The sequence below is a fragment of the Anopheles aquasalis genome, chromosome 3 (genome assembly GCF_943734665.1).
Source record: "Anopheles aquasalis chromosome 3, idAnoAquaMG_Q_19, whole genome shotgun sequence".
In the NCBI taxonomy this organism is placed as follows: Eukaryota; Metazoa; Arthropoda; class Insecta; order Diptera; family Culicidae; genus Anopheles; species Anopheles aquasalis.
The window spans coordinates 50,367,741-50,388,548 of record NC_064878.1 but is presented as its reverse complement, the minus strand read 5'-3'; the positions used below and the strand labels follow the sequence as shown (position 1 = coordinate 50,388,548).

The window sequence follows — 20,808 nt, the reverse complement described above, 5'->3', positions numbered from 1 at the left end:
CACCCAGTTTGTAGGCAATTTCCATTTTTATTGGAAAAAGCGCCCGGAGAGCTGTATGGGCCGTGGGTTGGTTTACGGGTTTTTGGTCTCTTTTGGAGTTCAACTTTTAAATTCTTCCTTCAGTTGACCGGAAGGTGCTCAGGCTGGTTTCCTTTCAGCATTTCGCATTGGCCGTCGGTCGAAGGTAATTGTTTATGCATCGATTGTGATTTGGTCTGTAAATTAAATATCGATCCGTGGCTTCCAATACCAGAAGTTATTGGCCGCTGGCAAACGGCGATAATCTCTAAGCGGTTGCTTATCAGTTGGTGACCTACGGAAATGAGAATATTGAACTCTGCCACTTTCGCCACTTTACAAGCATTCTTTTTTCTACTACTTTCTGTCCAAATGGCGATACGATCAAGAGTTTCATCAAAAAGGATCCATTCTTGAGAGCAAAAGACCAAAACACACCTGCTGTACGAGCCTCACCGTCCTGCATAATTCGTTTGCAGCCGATTCCGCCAATAGTGATGCAGCCTTTCTCGGAGTGTCGCGTCGAAATTGGAAGCAGTCGGCACTCGCGCAAGCCAAAAGTATGCTAATTTCGATTCCCTTTTCCCAGAGCGACCCCGTACAGATGTTGCTGTGGAGCGTCGAGCGCGTTTTTCTTTTTTGAGGTCGAACCATGACAGTCAGACAGCCAGGTCTGGGCGAGGTGTTGGTGCTCACTTCAGCCGTGTGCTTTACCGAGAAGCGGACAGACGGCTGTGTCTGCAATCTCAACCGGAAAGAAGCACTTTTGCAGGCGAGGAGCAGCAGTAGTAGCAGCACGAGGAGCAGTAGTGGTGCTTCGTTATCTTCATAGTAAGCAAGACTCTGGCCTTTTATCCTCGCTCGATTCCTGCTGACCGAACTAGAGAGCGAGAGCATCCTGTCTGCACCTCTGTCTGTCCGTCTCCGTCTGCTCTGCGCTGATCCACGTGCATCCCCTCTTCTCGTTTGCTGGAACGCTAATTAGACAGGTAAATCGCACCATTACCTGGCAGGGAGAAGCGAAGGCAGGGCAAGAAGGACGTGCGGGTTCCGCGAACGGGTAAGCAAGCAGTGCACCATCGACCGAACCATTAAACTTGGATGCTGCACGCAGCAGGCAGCAGAAGGCCCCAACCCTAAGTGGACGGAACTTTTTTCCCCGTGCTTTATGAATATTTAATGTTAGCTTGGTGATTTAAAGAAAACTATTCCTCAAAGTTGTTGAGGTGCTGTCCGAGGTTCTCCTGGAATTGGAGGGCGCGCGTGAATAGCGATAGACTTGTTGTGCATGGTGTGAGCGTAAAACAATGGTTTAACAACTTTAAAGATGGAGTTGGGAGGACTTGTTTGAGTATTTCATGCGCAGTCCTCAACTATCTGCTGGGTTTGACATAACTTTTCACTCAAATACCTCTGACGACCTTATCCTTCAACGTTAAAAATCTTTGGCTTTGAATTCACTCGAGTTATTGGATTTTTTTTCCAAAAATAATGTCACAAACCACCCATATGACGCCATTAAGCCCCTTAAAAGCTCTATTATAACGTAATAATATGTTTGGCAGCTGTCGAAATGCAAAGTTGTATCCCTACTCTTGTATTCTTAAGGTTCCTACGGGTTTTCCCCGTGTTTTGCGTCACTTACACGCCAGATTGGTTCCAGTCAATGCATCCACTCTAAAGGTTGGCCACGAAGTATCCCACTAGCACCACCGCCAAGTGGCACTTCACACATGCAATTGACACAGTTCTCGTAGCTCGCAGCGCACATCCTAGCGCACCCTCGGCATGGAACCACAACTGCGTATGCAACACCCGAAAGGACAAGCTGTTACGGGGTTTCAGGAGCAGCTATTTCCGAAAATCAATTGACTCTCTTATCGAGTGTAACGAGCACGAGCACGCCGTGACACTTCTGGCACCAATTCCTTTGGTGCTTTTATGTGGCGCGAATTTGCTCCCGTACCCGCGCTGTTTACGTTCTTTCCTTTCCGTGTACCATAGCGGACGTCAAGTGGCGAATGGCAAAAACCGTCGCCACGGTCTGCTTTGGAAAGGGTCTGCACTCGATCGAGACTGACAGTGTGCAACAAGGGAAATCACCGCAATGTGTCAGCGTGTTGTGTGTGCGCGCGGGTGCGCTCGCGACAGCAGCCAAAGCTCATGCCAAACGTCGATTCCGGCGCGCGCGGCATTTCGTTTTTCTCTTCTGGCAGGATCTGGCTGTGTCACCTGTATGCACTGTGCTGTTGGCCATGACTGGCAGGTAGCTCTTTTCGGTCTATGCTTATGGGTGGCTGTGTAGTCACTTCTATTTTTCTTTTTTTAAACTTCTAACAACGCGTTACCAGCTGATGACAGCCACCATACAGTAGTAGCAGCACCACCACCACCACCAGTACGATTGTACCTCGTTCGCTGGTATTTCAAATTCCATTTTGTAACACAAAATGGCACCGCATGATCGATGATTGTTGCTGTTGATTGTGGCAAAGGAATTTGTAAGGAAAAAAGGTTTTTAACATTTCATCCAAAACCAAGTCCGACCGAGGATAATGGTCACGTGTAGCGCTGCGGTCGCGGTACAATGGCTCAAACAATGCTCAACGTTCATGCCCGTTCCGGATGATGGAAAGCGATAAGCCACTATCGCGCGCATTTCACAAACGAGAGAAACAGGTAATCCTCCCAGCAGGACAGACACGAAACACGCTTTTGAGTCGTGTGTACGTATGTCATGCCAGTGTCCCATAAATCATCCCGAGGGGACGAGAAGGCGTGCACGGAACATGCTGGCATGCTCTGACACTGCCACCCCCGGGCGGGTTGAAGGTTGCAACGCGTGCAAAACCGACAAACGGCAAGCAGGCAAGCAAGCGAACCGGTACTGTGATCCATCCATCTCGGAGGGGCAATCACTTTCCATTTCCTTGTCCGTTGCAGACCTCTTCTCTATCCTCGGGGCAATCGTGAGCAATCCTTTCGCTTCATGCGCCCGGTATGATGCCCGCTGCTAGTGGCGTCTTCCGGTACATTTATTGCTGCGAAAGAATGTGTCAAGAAGTGAACAAAAAGCGGAAAAATGGAGGCAGAAAGGTGTTGGACTGGCAACCGGAACGTTGGCGCTACTCTTGCTGGCGAAGGAAAATCAATGGCGCATTCCCTGGGAAATTACAACGTCCAGAGCGAGAGCGAAAGAAAGAGAGAGAGCATGGTCCAGCGAACAAAGCATCAACGCCGTCGTGGTGAGTGTTTCTACGGACATGGCCTTTCGGTTTACCGCAACGAGAATCACGAACAGGCATTCACAGGCGGACATCAGGCACCATTACTAACCTCTCTTACCACGTATGATGCACGTGAAATTCCACCTGAACGACGGCCTGGAACTAGCTGGACTGCAGGACACGCTAAGCACACCGTTTTCGTGCGATCTTGGGCATCGATAGAATGGGATTTTGATGCATTGTGTGCGCCGTTTGCTCGCGATATAATTTCCCACCCGCCCAGAAAGAATGTCTCGAGCAAACACCAACATAGCGACCCCAAAGTGCAAAGTCAACCGAAAAAGGGACACCGTCTTGTCCTTGCAATGGTCCCAATGGTTCTCCTAGAGCCCAACAAAACCGTCAAAAAGAGCGAACGGTTTTTAATTCACTTAAAAGCTTTCCAAAGTAGCTTTGCTTTCATCGCCATCGCCATCGACTTCGAGTTTTGATTTTTTTGCCATTCACCTTCCGGTCCGGTGGGGGTTTAGAGCTTACCTTTCCGGCTGTCTGGGCCCGTCGAAAGCCGAACTTTGCTGTTCACCATTCTGACAGTCTTTTTCCCGCCCTTTTCTTAAACACGAACACGGCAGTTTTCGACAGTTGGTTAAGGTGGAGTTCCGCCATACGGTCGCTCGCGGTTCCCCTTTGAACGATCCTTCTTACTCGATCAGGCGGGCAGCGCAGGTGAAAACGTCAAAAATGAGATTAGCAAACAGGCAAAGGAAAAAGCGGCGCTCGCCACCATCCTTGTGGTAGCCTGCTGGCGGTGGTACTCGATGCGAAGTTACTCGGGCGTCGAAGAGCGCAACGGGAACACGGCCTTTCACGCAGTTCAAGGCTGATGACAGGAAGTATTTCATTTATTTCGTGCCGCTTGGTTTACTCAAAAAATGAACCGTTCCGTAACCGTTTTGTTGCTTGGAAAGGTAGCAAGAAAAAAAAGATTTCAAAAGAAAACTCGTTTCTTGAACTTTTTACTTCGCCTCTTTTGAACTTTGACTTCAAGTCAATTTCATGCCGTACTGCGAGTCAATATGGCAGGCTGGGGGGAAGTTTAAGCTTAAAGCTGGAGGGTGTGCGAACATGACCAAATGACCGCTACCAGTTGTGGTTAAGCTTGAATTATCCTACATCAGTACGGATCAGCACTCGGCATGTCCTGGATTCGATGGCTGAATTGACATCCGCTTTTGAAGCTCCCCGTAGACAAGCATCTTCCTGGCGCAGTAGTGGCCTGTTGTAAGGGGGTGGGAAAAAACCTCCCCCCCGGCGCCACTATTGTTTGTGGTTTGTCGCAGTAATTGCTTTATGATGACCTCATAAAACCAGGGCAACGACGGTGAAGCGAAGAACACATCCGCTTCCGCTTTGTGCAGAAGAAACTACCAAGAGAAAGAAGACAAACTCAGCAAGAGCACAGTCACACTGTTCACACTTCCTGCTCCAGAGTTTCGAGCTCGTTTTCGCTGAGCTGTACTGGATGGTATGTTCTAGCCCCGTTATCGATTCGGAGCATTCCCGAAAGAGATTTCTTGTGTGGCGAAACTATGTCCTTCTTGTGCTACTTCAAGCATTCAAGCTGTAAACGGAGCACACTGTGGTCTGGTTGCATAAATCTTCAATATGTTTCACTGGCCAAACAGAGCCACACGTATCCGGTGTAACGAGTCTGTTTTATGGCTAGCTGCTCGCTCGAGAGCGTTTCGAATAAACACGGAACACAGTTGCCAGTCCAGTAGTTTGTGTTTCCGATTGCCTATTCAGTGGATGGAGTCCCCTGTGGATGGTTTATGCAAACGAGTAGCACGCTGCCATTAAATCATAGGCTCTTATTCAACTGGCAGAGTCGTTATTTGATTGGATGATTTCCACATTTTTTCATTGCCAGGCGATCGAGGAAAAACACATGTTTTCACAATCAAATGATGCGCTGGACCAAGGGCTCGAAAAAAAAAGGTTTGCTTCACACTTATCCTTTGATTTACTTTAGCAGACACTCGCCATAAACCATCCCCAATCGATGTTTTAATGATGCGAAAAGCATTAGTAAATGGAGCATTTAATATCTTGATTTGTAATGTTCCAGTGGAGTCGATCAGCTCAGCGAACCTCTGCGCAGGGTCTAGTAACACACAGAGAACGATGTAGGAACGAGAGCGGCGTACGCTCGTATACATCGAGTGTGTGCCAGTGATTAATGCTCAACCCCAGGACGTTTTTGCCTTTATGCCATGAAAATCAACGGGCTTAAGGACTGAGACCCTTTTTTGCCAAAAACCATCAGGATTATCGACAGGATATGTTCTTTATGGATCGAACCCCGTAAACCCGACCGTTGCGGTAGAATAAATGGAAAGCATTGGCCACGGTAGTATATCCTCTGCTGGCATATGACTTAGAATCAATAGTACGCCCCGGTTGGCACGCTACGGAACGAACGTGCCTTCACCGAGGATATCCTTCCACCGAGCGCAAAGCCAAACTTGAGTATCGCCCGAAAACTCATGCTTGCGAGAGAGTGACTTTGGCATTGTACCATTCCAGTGGAAAGATGTGGTGTGGTTCGGCTTAAGCACACTTTGCACACACACAAACCACATTTACATTCGCTGGAAGTCTTTCAGGCATGATGCTCTTGTTAGAGAGTGAGTTGCGTGAATTCGACTACTCCACGGAGCTACACTTCAATGTTTTGCTATTGCAATATTTCAGCACGAGAAATCGCCATATGCGTTGCCATTGGTGTGCGGCAGTGTCATTCGGATTCTGCTATCATCCGAAATGCAAATATTCTGATCCAGTTCCAGTTCCGATTCCCATGAATCCAGTACCATCATCACAGTGATGGTGAAACCAAACAGTAATTCAACTCAAACTCCAATCTACATGACTAGCCGACTGTACTGGAAAGGGAAAGCAACTTTCGCATTAATTTTACGCATTTCTGAACTAAAGCATCGAATGCAATCTTCAAATCTCATCGTGATTTGTCCCTTTTTGGGTATGTATTTTATCATTCGAATGTGTGTTTGATGGCAAACATAAGCCATCCAGTTCCAAGCAATACTCGCAGTGCCAGTAATTGCATTGAATGTTTCATTTCACTTCACTAATGACCCCGGAAGTTCAATATTGACACTGCCATGATCCGGGCGACAAACCAACAAATGAGATCGACTTCCGCGCCCGAGTGTCCATTTTAACACTTCCATCAATTGGCCGCCCATTTGGTAACCGTACCGGTTACGATGAAACATTAATTACTAACCACGAGTTGCACCATTAACGTGGGCGCGATGACGTGGCAGTAAATTGATGAATTGATCGCACACGAGCACTTGTCCACTAGTCCCTTTTCTGTAGGCTGATGAGTTACAATGATTGGACAAAATAAGCGCGCAGTACGTTTACGGGACCAGAAATCTTTCGTCAGTTGCGAGTGGAGACCACACAGTTGGTTAGAAAAGAACTAGTGGCCACTAGCGCACGTTTGCCTACGCTTAGATCACGTAATCCAGCTCCTATCTAGCAGTCCAACCAGCAGCTGGAAGCAGGGTCCAGAGAAGTTCCTTTTTTCCCCCATTTCATGCCTCGTTGCATGATGTAGTTGATGCGTAGCGAAAGAGAATGCCCACCAAGCAGCCAGCATCATCCACTGGTCAATCATCGTCTCCCTTGATCGTGCTCGCTTTCATCAAGATCCATCATCCAAACACGCTTCTTCCTCTATTCCGGTTGGAAGGTTGGTTTGCGTTCAAATGAGGGACAATTATTTGACATCCAAGGACTCGAGTTGGAGCAGTTCCGGCCAGCATAGTATCGAGGAAGGAGCTGTCGGGTTTGTCGAGCTGTCCTAGATAAGAGGAATTCCATTTGTTATTCTTCCGCCCTCGTCGTTCCATTACAGCGGGGATTGAAAGACTAAGGAGCCACAAACTTTAAGTCGTTTCATTAATCATAAAGTGTGCAATCGTGCGGAATCATTGCTTTTGCTTTTGCTTGTGTAGTCCCTTCTGCAGAATGGTTCCATTCCTTGGAACACAGTCGAGTAGATCGTTGCATTGTTTTGATGTTCAGCAGCAGCAGAAGCAGTTGCTGCTGCATTGTCGAGCTACTGCAGCTTCTGCGGATAGAACACTTGGCGCTACTTGCACAATGTGCTCGTTTACGAGGCGGAAGGCGCAAATCGGAAGCAATTTGAGTATGATCTGGAACGCTCGGTGCTATGCACTATGTTATTGTAGCCCTCCGGAGCCACCATATCAGACCACCATCATCTGCGCACACATACTCGTGGCCATTGGTGCGATGGGATGAGCCCTTGTGCTGCAACCGTGCCAGCGCCAGACGCTTCCATCACCCTGATGTCCCTGATGGTATCTTCGGTGCACGGTAGACGATGAAGCTCGAAGCTACCTTTGGCTTACAGCATGCTACTTCACTCACACTAGCTCCCTCTCTCTCTCTCTCGCTCTCCTTCTGGTCCATTACCAGCAATATTGGCAATTTTGCGCAAAGTGAGCGCCCTTCGATCGATTGCCGACCAAATTGCAGCAGCAGCAAGAGATATCTCGTCGCCATCTCGCTCCGTGTATGATTATGATGCGATTATGGGACACAAACGATGGCGAATCATTGCACACTCACAGCTTGGTGTGTCAGAAAGGGACGAGAGAGGATAGCGCACTACATAGATTGGGAGTAAAAAAAAATAAAACCCTCTGAGCCACCAGAACGGATCCGATCCGTGTCGTGCCGCCAGCAGATTGTCTAGTGGCAATGCTGGCAATGCTGGGGACCCTGGTGATCCCGAATGGCCATTACTTTGTGCTCGAATGCATTTCATTAACACGCTCGCACACACCGGTCCACCAGTGGTTATGATTGCATTTCGAGACAGGCACACAGCAAATATGCATTTCAAGTGAATATGGTGCCGAGGTTCATGTGTGGTCTGGTCGTGTACAACCCCTCTCTGTCTCTCTGTCTCTCTCTCTCTCTCTCTCTCACGTCTGGATACAACATCTTCCGAAAACCAAACCATACAAACGCAATCTGGGGTCTGGAGTTCAGCACAGCATAGTTCAAGTTATGAGCCAAGATACTTGGTACCAATATTAGGAGTATTAGCCATACCATCGAGAGCTTCTGCTGCTGCTGCTGCAGTACTACTGCATCACCAGCCAGCCAGGAACTCCTTTGTTTGAACTTTTAATTGCCTTACAGAACGAACGGCATGTGTGTGTCTTGTTGGAATGAATATTACTCGATAAAATAACCATACGACGACCACTCCGGACCCAAGCCGATCTGGTGCAACTAATGGAAATTGATGAGAAAATCAATTATTGCAACCACAATGAAAATCCCTTGACCTCGATACATCCACAACAGCTCCAATCCAGGATCAGGAAGAAGCTTTAATCATTTATGGTGTCCGGATGTTCTGGAATAACATTTCCTGGTCATTAAAGACGTCCAGGAGCGAATCGTGTACCTAGCTGGCCCGGATGGAATAGTGAAACAATGAAATATGTTTCTAGAAACGGAAAACCCTCACTCGTGCTCATGTTGCATTGTTGGAAAAGCGCTGGAAGGATAAAAAAAACGGATCGTAGCTCGCATGTCACTACCGGGCGCGCGCGCACGCTTTTGCTGAACATTGCCTATTACCCCACAGGCATCCTGGAAATGAAATGTGAACTGATTCGGTGTTCGAAAGCGAAAAAATATGTCCGAAAATTTTCGCTCCCCACACCCGTGCACCACCGGAAACAACCTGAAACGAATGTGATGCGGAATACGAGCGCACTGCAAAGGCTGCTCATCGGAGACGTTTTTGATACGATTTTATCAGAGCAAAAGCACCGTGCTCCGGACCAGCGTGTTAGCTTGCGCTCGCGTGGCTTCTAGTTACTTGTGACCTGTGCACGGAAAATGAGACATTCCAGAGACGAGAATGCATGAAATGGGTGGAACGGAAAGGAGGAAAAACTCTCCCCGGCTGAACATTGCTACAAATGCATTCATTCGCCGTCGCACAATGATATGCAGCCAACATGGCCACAATGGTGGCCTGAAACATCGGATGCTAAATGGTCCACACCACGGAGTCGCGACATGGAAGGTGGAAAATGAGATGAGAATGAGACGTGACACGTAGCACGACGGTGCTGGCCACATTCTGTCCAGCGCTACTCAAAGCAAAATCAAAAGCACTGCCCTGACCAGCCTGGCCAGCTCTGTGGCTCCGTGTTATCTGCGAATGGAACGCGAGACGTGCGAGATACATTCGTCTGGTGTAGTCTGGGCGGCCGGCAGGAACGTGCTACCGCGTTCGTGAGAGCACGCGTGTGTACGTGCGCACCGGGTGTACACAGTCAGCACAATCACAACTCCACCAAAGGAGGATGAAGAGAACGGACCACGGACGGCATCATCCAGCCGAGCTTTCCATCTTCGAACAGCGATAGGCAACTGGAGCACGAAAGCGCAGAGAAGTGGACCGAGTCCTGACTCGCTTCCGAACGGAATTGTGCGCTCGTTGTGTTGTGTGCTAGATTGTCTGCATCGAAACGGAACCACGGGTCCCCTGTTGTTGACAGATTCTCCGGTATCTCGAGCGCACTGCATTGTTGCACTTGCGCTGCCTTGAATGAAGATGAAATGGCAACCAAATTGACTTTATTATCATTCGCCAACTTGATGCTTCTGCATTAGAAAATGTGAAAAAGGGGAGCCACTTATACGTTGCACCGTGCGGCAGCGACTCTAACCGATTGGAATGGAAATGAAATCGCATTCTTTCGACAGAACCGGAACGGAACCACGGAATGTCGCGACCGCGTGCTTAGTCAGGCAGATCGAATTTGGTTTCGCTGAGTCCCCGACGGACCATCACCAGCACTGTGTCTAGGAGCAGCCACAATACGTGCGGCTGATGGTGAGCGGAAGCTGAAAAATACCACATAGCTCCTGTGGTTCGCATGTCATCATACCAGAAGCAGGACAATCTCTTCGCTCGATGACAAAGAATAACCCGGATCTCTGGCCCGGATCTCTGGCTGGAGACCATGGTGCAAGATAACACACCCGTACCCCGACCAGATCAGCAGGAGGAACCCCCGGAGCGCAGTTCCGAGGAATCTACTGTGGATGGAAAGCATCTCGTTTCGCTGCAATGGAATAGATGTTTCACGAACCAGCATGAATAATGCTGGCATCATTTAGGAGAAGATTTCGCAGAACTTCTTCTCCGAGACTCCGGGAACGCATTCACATACAGGGACCATTTCCATTTCCGTCACTTAAAGCTGCAGGATATAGATCAGTTTAACAGCAAAGCGAACTTGCTTGTTTCAATTGCTTTTCTCGCCGTGCCTTCGTGGGTGCCTCGTCCACGTCGTCCACGCGTTGAGACTAATCGTAAGGTAAATGCAACCATGTAAACGCTGTCTACGCTGCAGACACTCTAATGATGTCCCTTCACATCCCCATTGCAGTTCAGTGCTGGAAGCTAAGAAGTGTCGTATTTACTACACGCCAAGTTTCCCGCCGAGTTGTGGCATGTGTATGTGTTTGCGAAAGACACTCGCAATGGCACCACATGGGTACCGGTAGCTGAGGAAGGAAACAGTTTGTCTAGCGCCGAGTGGATTTGCAATTCTATCAACCGTGTCACCACAGGAACACGGGACTCCGGCAGAAAGCCGGATGAAACCGAGGATTGCACTTGATCCAAATTTGAATTTGTTTAAATAATCATTTGTTCGCCTGTCGGGCACGTTCGTTCCTTTAGAAACACTTCTCGGTGCCCAGCTGTTGGTTCATGCATCGCAAAAACGGTGACGGGACATTGATTGAATATTTCATGCTCAGCTGACTAGCTAGCTGGCCACCAAGTTCAACCAGCACCACATGAAAGACGCCGCTTAGGTGCCACTCAATGCGGGGTGACCCTCTTAACAAATTTGACAGAAAGCTTCAGCCCGGTGCCAAGACCAAAGCTGTGGACCAATCGGTGAGAAGGGTCAAGAATGCTTTTAGGCAACACTCTGCCCATCGGACCACCAGACCAGAACCACTTCCATTGGAGTACAATTTTTGCAGCTCACTCGCTCCTGTTGCTAATGCCTTCGGCTCTTTTGTGTTGGCCAAGGGGCCGTCTAGGCCAGGCTAGACGCATCTTGGAAATGAAGTTTAGCTTTTATTCTTCCGACCACAACGCACACTCTCAAGACCGGACACATGGGCACGCATCCCGATTCGCCCCTCCTGAGGCCCATGTTCTCCGTTCTGTCCGCAGCAAATGGGGCTCATTACTTATGTAGGTAATTCCACTGAGTACCGGAGGAGAAGAAGGAGGAGGTCTGAAGCCGCACCGGAAGCGAAGGCTCCACCGTAACGTACTTTATTGCCCACTTCCGGCCAGCCGGCCAGCCGGCCTGCTAGAGAGCGGGAGTGTCTTCATTTCTCCACTACTAGTCACAGCCACACACTGTCACGGTTATGCGCGCTTTAGTTCGCTGTAAACGTTCGCCACGGTCCAGACCAGCGTCGCGTTCAATGCTTCATGTGTTCATGGGTGGCCGGGATGTCAGCTGCATAAACATCGTTTGTTTATTGGAGTTTGCGAACAACGGGCCCCCGAGCCGGTCGTATTATGGCCAGCGGACGGCGCAAGATCGCGAAAAGATTGTGTTCCGTAATGTTACTGTTTGATCCGGGTTCCGGGGTGTCTCGCTCCAGTGCTAAAGCACTCCAGTGCAGGACGGGAGTCCCAGCAGGACGAGTAACAAAAGGGCAATCGCAGAGTTAGTCTTCTTCCGCTGATGAAGTCTGCTGGAACGATGAAGATGGAGCTTCATTCTTTTCCGATTCTTTTCCGTGCCAAGTGCCAAGTCGCCACAATGGATACAAGGATGGAACTTATGCGTGCTTTTCTTAGCTCTCCGCGTAAGGTGCCGCGTAGCTGCTGCTGCTTTAAACCATGTAGAAGATTCACACGAAATGGCCGTCATGCTAAGCGCGTGGCGTAAGCTTCACATAATTGGATGAGCAAATTAACCAGACGCACGTCCTAATCAACCTTCTGTCAGCTACGCCGCTACGCAGCTTCTCCATCATATCTGCTAATACCAGGCCATCACCTTGCGGCTTTTAATCCGATAACGAGACACTCGAGCTCCGACGCCCTTTCGCGTGTCACGTGGCACCCTCGTAGTAGTAGTAGTAGTAGCAGCAGCAGCGCCTTACTATGCCGCCGCTTCGCTGCGTGCCTCGTGCGCCCCGGACGTCCGCCAATGATTTATCGGATTTTCACCAAACATAATCTTCGCATCGCAAACAATCATTTCACGCCAGAAACCAGAGTGCCGGTTGCTGCTGCTGCTGCTGCTGCTGCTGTCTTGCTGGTTGTTCACGCATCACACCGCAACCGAACCATTTCATTAAAATTCAGCCAGATTATGGGATACAGAAGTGATCAGGCGGAACGCGTCGACACGCATGTCAAACACAGTCCCCGCCGGCTTCACAAAGGCAGGCCGCGGTCTCACTCCTTTCACTCGTGTATGTGAACGCCCTGGAGCCACCGGCAGCCACCGGAAGTAACGTGACTCGAATGGCAAACAGTTGAGTTCTGCGTGGCGGTTGGTTGAGTTTAATCAAACCCGAAAGGCGTGGCAACCAGGGCAGTGGCAGCCAGGCCATTACAAAACTTTGACACCAGACAGTGTACCGAGGCCGGACTGGGATCACGATTCACCGGGGCGGGCAGGGTGGTCTACAGGACAAACGCAACTCGTTATGCTTGAGTTACGTCCAACTTTGTCCTGCTCTGGACTCAATGGGCCAAGGCGCACAGTACAAGCGGTGGTCAAGGTGTGGACCACCGGTGGCCGGTTGATCCGGAACTACGGTTTAATCTAGCATCCCTTCGAATAGTGTTCCTGGTTCCTGGTAGGTTCCTCTGGTTACTGCGTATGCTATGGTCCCAAAAATGGGACACGGTGCCCCCCGCACATCCCACAAGCCGTTAAGCAGCGGCTCCGATGTCCGACACCCGGCCACTAGTGTGAAGGATGGCAGCTTCGGGTCGTCCAAACTTTGTCGCAAGTTCGCAACGAGCAGCAGAGGGCACTGTAGTGCTGGTACACGCACTCTCACACATCAACGGAACTCCTTGAACAGTTTGTGGCAGGCCGAAGCACTTGAACAGACTTCACCGGGTTCAACTTGAAGAAGTTGAGACAGTTTTCGTCGTTGTCGTCGTCGTCGTCGTCGAAGGCAGTAGCCGGTACTCTCGCGGAGCATATGGTACCACTCACACACCAGCGTGCTACCGTGAACACGGTTGTCCAACTCCTACAGAGCACAAAGAGTCTCGAACGGCTCTTACCGGTCCGATTGGCTCGAGCTGGTTTTTGCAGTACAGTCCAAGTACTCCCAAGAATTTGGACCACTTTCCACAGAAGTGTTCCAGTGGCAGTGGTGATGGGGCCGATGGTGTTTGAAGGCGAATTCCAAGACGACTCCTACGACGACCACCAAATCACGACAACGACCCTCTTGTAAGCCAAACGAATAAATTCCTTTCACAAGTTGGCTTTCGGTCGAACCGGGGCTAGTCCCCAGTAGCGACTAAATGCCAGTCAACTGGCTGGCGAAGTATCAGTCGCTGGAGGCGTTTCGGTAGAAGTCAAACCCCCCGAGGACACTGCCACCGGTGCTGCCGCCTTCGGACACATTATGAAAATCGTTAAAATGAATTAAAGTTACGAGCGATCAGCATAACTGGCCACTTAAAAAGTTGGCCAACACTACTGGTGCTGTGGGTGCGGCGCTAACAGGGTTCTATTCGTGATACTGCTGCTGTTGCTGGTGCTGGTACTGTGAGCAAAAGATGGTCATGTGCCAGAAGTTGGCCGTTAATATCTGATGACTTTTACGAGGTTTTAAACTCTCTCCGTCAGCACCGACTAGTCGTCTCAGGTGTACCGTAAAGCATTGCTTCTTCTCCAACCAGTCCAGCAGTCCCTCCAGTGTTCAAACGGTGATACACGGCGATGATGAGAATAGAGGCGTCGGTGTAAATCGTGCCAAATATGCTTGGTGACAGCGGAATGGGGGATGAGCAGTTGTGCTGTGGGCTATGGTATGTCGCACATTCCTCGGGCCTGCACTCGGGCGCTCGACATCATGTGTGTGCTGCTCCACCATCAAGTGTCGTAACTTTTGGGCGCAAGATAGATGCATCATTAAGCTTTATCTCGCACATTTTACAGCGGCACTTTAAAGCATTTCTGTCCGAAACGCCGAAAACAAAACGCCGATAGATAGAGCCTCCAGTGAGTTTTGTCCGTTAAATAGACGCCCAGCGGGCCAGCGTATCTGTTAACAGATTGTAAAAAAATCATGAAATTTCTTGCTTCCATGCCCTCGATAGGTGTTGATGTCTGTGAGGTGCTGGCCAAATATCGTTTGGCCCACGCACCAGTCGAGAAAACAGAAAACACCGGTAGAGGCGGCACCGCTCGAGATTTGAATTTTGCGTGACTTTCGGCAATGATCGGCCTTCGCGAGCACTTTAGCAGAACGGTCACGGTCTGCTGATTGGACGACACCGTCCTCCGTCAACCACTTACTTACGCGTGGACTATCGCAGCTGGCACGTGTTCCAGATTTCGTCACCGACCAGCGACCGGTCGGTCGGTCCGCGTACCTCACGTCGCGACATAGAAATCATAAAAGCATGGAAGCATAACTCATGGCGTGCACCACATTCTAACTAACCGCCCAACGTCACTGCCGGTTAGCACGTGACGGCTCGTCTTGTGCCTGTTTGTCACCAGGCCAGGCATTCGTACTCCAGCTCATTTGCATCATTCCTTGGGGGAACCCAGGAGGACTGTGTTGAGTTATGCAATGGCCACTATGGTTCTGGATTTCAGGCCCAGGAAAAGCAAACTTCTTCATTGCAATTCATTGAAACAACACCAACCAGGTTGCACCTTTGCTGTTCAGATTCGATTCCATCTTCCCAAAACAACAAATCGCAGAAGCAAGAAAGGAAAACTAAATTTGCTCCTCCACAGACACACCGAGGGGGGTATCGGTGTTCCAATTGGATCAATCGGCGATTTGATTTTCCGTAATGTAGTTTACCAATAAACAGGACACCGGGGTGCAACACTGAATAACAATTTCAGTCTCCGGTCTGGTCCGGTCCTGCTCTCGAAATCCGAGCCCCCACGCTCGTGTCGACAAACCACGAAGAATCTGCCATCGGCACGTAGCGCTCATGAGAAGGCGCTTGATGGGATGGGCCGGTCTGGAGTGCGATGAGGTGAGAACCAGAACGAGCTCTCAACACAGGCATGACGTGGCCTGACGTGACCAGTGCACAAACAACCTCTTGCGAACGATGGGGCTTAAGCATTTCATCTGGGGATTTCGTCCTGTAACCCGTTCTCGTCTCGTCGAAGACCCGGCCAGACTCCTGGTCAGTAATCCAAATCAATTCCACTCCACTCGATGACGGTATGCGTGATGCCTAATGGCAAAGATGGATCGAGGGGGAGCCCCTATTCCGAGCTCCGAGAATCAATTTGAAGCTGCATGAGGTGCTGATGCTCCGATGGATGGATTAACCGATTGGCAGGGGCTGGATTAGGGGGCCCGGGATTCCGATTCAAACCCCGGACCATCAACACAAGTGAGGCTAAGAATACGAGATGTGGTTTCTAGGTACAGTACGTATGCAACTCAATGCTGCTGACTGTAGCCAACCAGCAGAACCAAACCACCGGCCCCTAGCAGCAGCAAACGGTCCGGCTCCGGTCCGGTACAGATGTGTGTAGGACTAATGGCGCCGTCGTCTACTTGGATTCGATTTCGATTCGGTACCGGTGCGCCAGATCGACATGTTTTCTTCTTCCACGGAGGGGGACGCACCATCTGATACGCTCTGCACACGTCATGCCGACTGCAGAGCAGCACAACAACAACAACAACAACAACAAGGTTGCTGCTTGGTGGCCAAACTTTACCGTCGTCGACCGTCCTTGGAGGAAGTTCCGATCCCGCATTTTGTTGTAACCTGTGCACCAACGGGCGTTAAGAAAGCTAAACAATGCGGCTAGAGCATTTGGCCACCACGCTGTTCGCTCTTGCGGTAAGAGTTTTGAGGAAAGTTTTGTGCACCTTCCTTTCTCCCTGGTCCACTGGTGCTTGCTGTCACACACGAACGTGTGGTCTCGATTCTCATTTCAACGCGAGCACACTGCGGTGCGGTGGCGCCGCAAGGCCCGGGAGTAAAGGTAGTCCCGTCCGAGAGGGCACACTTTGCGGTAAAACTTTGACACTTGCAACAGCTGACGTACACTTTGTATGCCTTTGGGAAAGAGAGAGAGAGAAAGAGGTCCGTGAGAAGAGGATCACGATCATGGTCTTGAAAAGTTTCCACCACGATGGTGGTAGACCTTTTTTTTTCTTTGTACACTTTTCCTACCCATTAATCAATAGAGAGCAGCGAGGCAGGCAGCAGCGACAGCAGCAGGAAGACAAACATAACCGGATACAGGTTGCTGGTCGGTGGTAGCATGTTTGCTCGGTTTAATGATGTACCACCCAACCGTCGGGAGGTCACGGTTTGGCAATGTTTGCACAGTGATCATCTGATCTGCGCTGGAGCGAGTGCTACTGTTGCAAGACTGCTGCCGGGGGTTCCCTCAGAACTGGTTGGTGGCACTTTTATAGCAACTCAAATGTGGCTCTCAAATGTTTACCGAAATGCCGCCATCCGCCTTACTCCCCCCCATTCAATCACCACTTGTTGGCCACAATAACTTGGATTTTCCAGCAGATTTTATGGGTCAACATCCGGTCGGATCCGAAGCACAACACAATTTTACGTTTGTTAGTGTGCATGTGATTTCTCTGCTTTATGGCTCTCATCGAGAACTAGGAGCTGGTGGGCTGGCACGTGTGCCAAGTGCTGAGAGCTTAGGAGCTGGCGTCATATGCATACTGATTAAATTTGCAACAAAAAACCCTTCCCCCAAAAGAACGTGCTAGGAGCGTTTGGATTGGAACTCATTTCCCATCATTGGTTTGATGACGGCGCGCGTTATCGGAAAACAAACAACCATAAACGGTGAACGAGCGGCGGTGGCGGTAACTTTCTGCTTCCTCTTCTATTTTTCATTTCAAGCAAAACACCGGGAAGGAGTGACATTCAGGTGGAGGACCAGGTGATTGCCGTGGACGTTCCAGCATAATGGCCGCGCGATTTATGAGGAACGTTAAATGAGGTACCACGTTTACGCCGCCGTGGCCGATTGTAGAACCACGGAGCAGGAGACATTGAATTGCTGCTCCTGAACTCCTGATTAGAACGAGAGCGCGAGAAGCGGAAAGCCAATAAAAAGTTGCTAATAAAGATGTAACGTAGCGCGAAATGGGCTCTCCCAGGGGCCCATCTTATCCTCCTTCCCTTTCGATGGAAGAATTATTTCTGAAATTCCATTCCCCGGCGAGACGATTCTCAGATGAAATCCTAGACCTTCATGGCCAGAGCTGTGGTGCAATAATTCCTGAATGAATCGCTTTTCACAAAATTAAACTTCTCGCCCGGACTAATGCCGACGAGAGAGTGAGAGAACTATAGTGAGTGGAGCAGTGGTCAGTTCGCCAATCCAATTCACTTAAAAAATGGACCGAGTGGCGCCCGCCCGTCCACTAAATCCCGGACAACCGTTCGCCCTAAACACCTCTTGGTCCATTTCGGTGTAATCCGCTCGCTCGCCCTGGAATGCCTATAAGCTGTGGCATAAATTTACGGCCACTTTACCCCTCCCATCCGTTAGTGTGTGTGTTGGTAGCCAACGTGGCTCTTTCCTATTTATGGTTCTCAGGTGTTGGCGTGTCTGGTCGTGTCCGAGGATTGCCACTGGGCTGGGATGCAAGTAAATATTTTACGATCCAACGATCGCGCACCGGCCACGGGATGAGTGGTTTATGTTTTGCCTGGCCTGGTGGGCCGATCCCGGCACGGAGAGACACGATCAGTGGGACCATCGGGAGGACTGCGGGCATGAGGTGGACATGCTTTGAAGGAAAATTAAATTGAAGAAACAGCACATAGCATCACCGCGAAGCGTGGATGGAATGAAAATAAAATGCTCCATAACTCCACCCGCACAAATCTCCTACCCCCCAAAAAACACACACATGCAAACTCCATTTTGCCAACGGGACTTACATCGGGAAGGCATTATGCTGCGCCCGAACGGTGGTACTTTAGCAAACAGTGGAACCGTATGCTGCTGCTGCTGTGGTCTGCGTTAACAGCTTTTGCATGTCACTTGTTTGATTAACCACCCGCCCTCCCTCTCATCACCTGCATCACCACCACTTTGCCTCTTTGCACCAGGCGCTGGAGTGATATTTTTGGAACTTATTTTTACGCAGCTTCGTCACTCTCTTTACCTTTCCTTCTTCTCTCTTTTGCTTCTCCTCCTTCGACTGTTGTTTGTTTTCCTGCGTTATTTTTCCTCCATTATGCACACAAACACACTAGCACGCACACATTTCTTGCTGTTACTTAATGCTTCACTGCACTTTCAGTGCGAAAACAATGTTGCTTGTTTATTCCTCACTCGTCACCATCCACTTCCTTTCGATTTTTATGTTGCTGCAATAGGTTAAATGAAAATTAATGTGACAAAACCACACCACAGCCCTTCACATGCTGCCAGCTGTTGTGTCTGTTTTCCGCAAACGATCTAGTCTATTTTTGGAACCCAGTCGCTATCTGGCCAAGAAAACGGGCCTCAGTAAGTGCCTTCTTCGATCGATCGCTGCTGCCAGATCGAAAGCACTCAAATTAATCCTCGCGATAACATGGGCTGCCGCTAACCAGGCGCACAGGCGGATGTGGTTTCTCCACCTGAAGCCAGCTCATTCTTCAAATCACCGACCGACCCACAGTTTGGGCCTGTTAAAAGCAAAAATGTGACGCGACTGATAGATGATTCAATTTGAAACACCCAGATCATCCAGGCGGCTCCATTCGAGCGTGCACCCCCCGTAGTTGACTCCTTCAGGCTCCAAATGACAAAAATGGAATCGAAAAGAAACTCCTGCCTCCCTGCCCGTTCCTTTTTGATCGATGCTTCACGCCATGTTTATCCGTTCCGTTTGGTTCTCCTGCTTCCAATACAGGGGAAAGGGATGATGGCCCGATGGTCCACGATGGTCCCGGATCCGGTCGCTCCAGAGTCTAAAATCTAATCTTCACAAACCATCCGATCGTAAAAGGTTACCCTCGGCACTGAACCGTACCGCGGCGATTCATGATGCCCCCTTCAAAGGCACCCTTCCTCCTTCCCTGAGGGGTGAGCAAAACATGACACCTCGCTCAGTCACAGCGTGTTCGCGGGAAGGAAGGGAAGGAGGAGATCCACTCCAGGACCAATCGCAACCCCAAAAACCGAAGGCAATCAGTGTAGAAGGCCGTAGACCGACTTTGTCACGTTGGGATAAGATACGGTTCAGGGCACACTATGCTTAGCGACAACGCGAGCGCGAGTTTTTGATTTTTCTTTCACCGCTTTTCCTGATCCTTGCGGGGAAAAAAACGGGGAAAGCTCCCAGGCACGTTATCCGAACCGGCAGCAGCAGATGTTCCCTTTCTGTTCTTCGCATCACTTCGCTTCTGCGGTGGCACGTGGCATTCGCGTTAAATCAACTCCATTGAAATTCACTTAAAGATGATGGATTTTTACAAATGTCACAATCCACACAAACACACATGCGCGAGACCAACGCCAACTGGTCGCTAACTGGCTGGTTTTGTGCGGCGGCATCCCGAAACCACTCTGCTCGATCGATCGTACTACAGCACAGCGGGGTTGCAGATTTGGTTGTTGAATATTTAAATCAGTTTTCCATTTGCTTCGCTTTTCTTCACCAGCAAGATTCCAGTTCACATCCTTGAACTTACACAATGGGGTTAAAGGGAGCACAACAACTACTACGAAAATCACAAAAGACGACGACGACGACGACGGTGACGAAGCAGAAAGAATGCTGGATAGCGTTGCCAGTTGGCCGCGTCCTATCGCTACGAGCTTCACCGAAACACTGAAACCACTGGCATGTCCTTCCGACAGGCGCTAGCAGCTGGCTCGCTGGCTGGCTGGCTCGGCATCCATGATCCTCGCCCCCGATTGTGCGACGAGTGCTTTCGTGTCCCTTTCGTGGCATCGGAGTGCAACTGGAAGTGACCGTGAGTGTCCGCGCCACGTGTACATCCAGTGGGAGCTTTCCGCTTTATCATTCTGATAGTGCGTGAGTGTCTTCTCGGTAGGCTCCACACACCGAGTGGTTTGTTTTCGTTCTATTTTTAGCACTCGAGCGTATTCCAGGTGGGCGTAGCGTGAGCCGCCACCAACGCCGCCTGTTTGTTTGTGAGTGAGTGGCAACGGGCGCGAAAGCTTGCACCACTCACTGCGAGCGA

General features: G+C 49.9%; 1 long non-coding RNA gene across 1 annotated transcript in view; it reads right to left on the bottom strand.

Moving 5' to 3' along the window:
* The window catches only part of LOC126576476 (uncharacterized), a 36,452-nt gene extending 16,020 nt beyond the window's left edge, over positions 1-20,432 (bottom strand). The window contains exons 1-2 of the long non-coding RNA XR_007608303.1: positions 20,293-20,432; positions 18,777-18,981 (exon numbers count right to left, since the gene is read on the bottom strand). This is a non-coding gene — a long non-coding RNA (uncharacterized LOC126576476). The remainder of the gene's footprint in view (positions 1-18,776; positions 18,982-20,292) is intronic.
* Between the last annotated feature and the right edge of the window lie 376 nt (positions 20,433-20,808).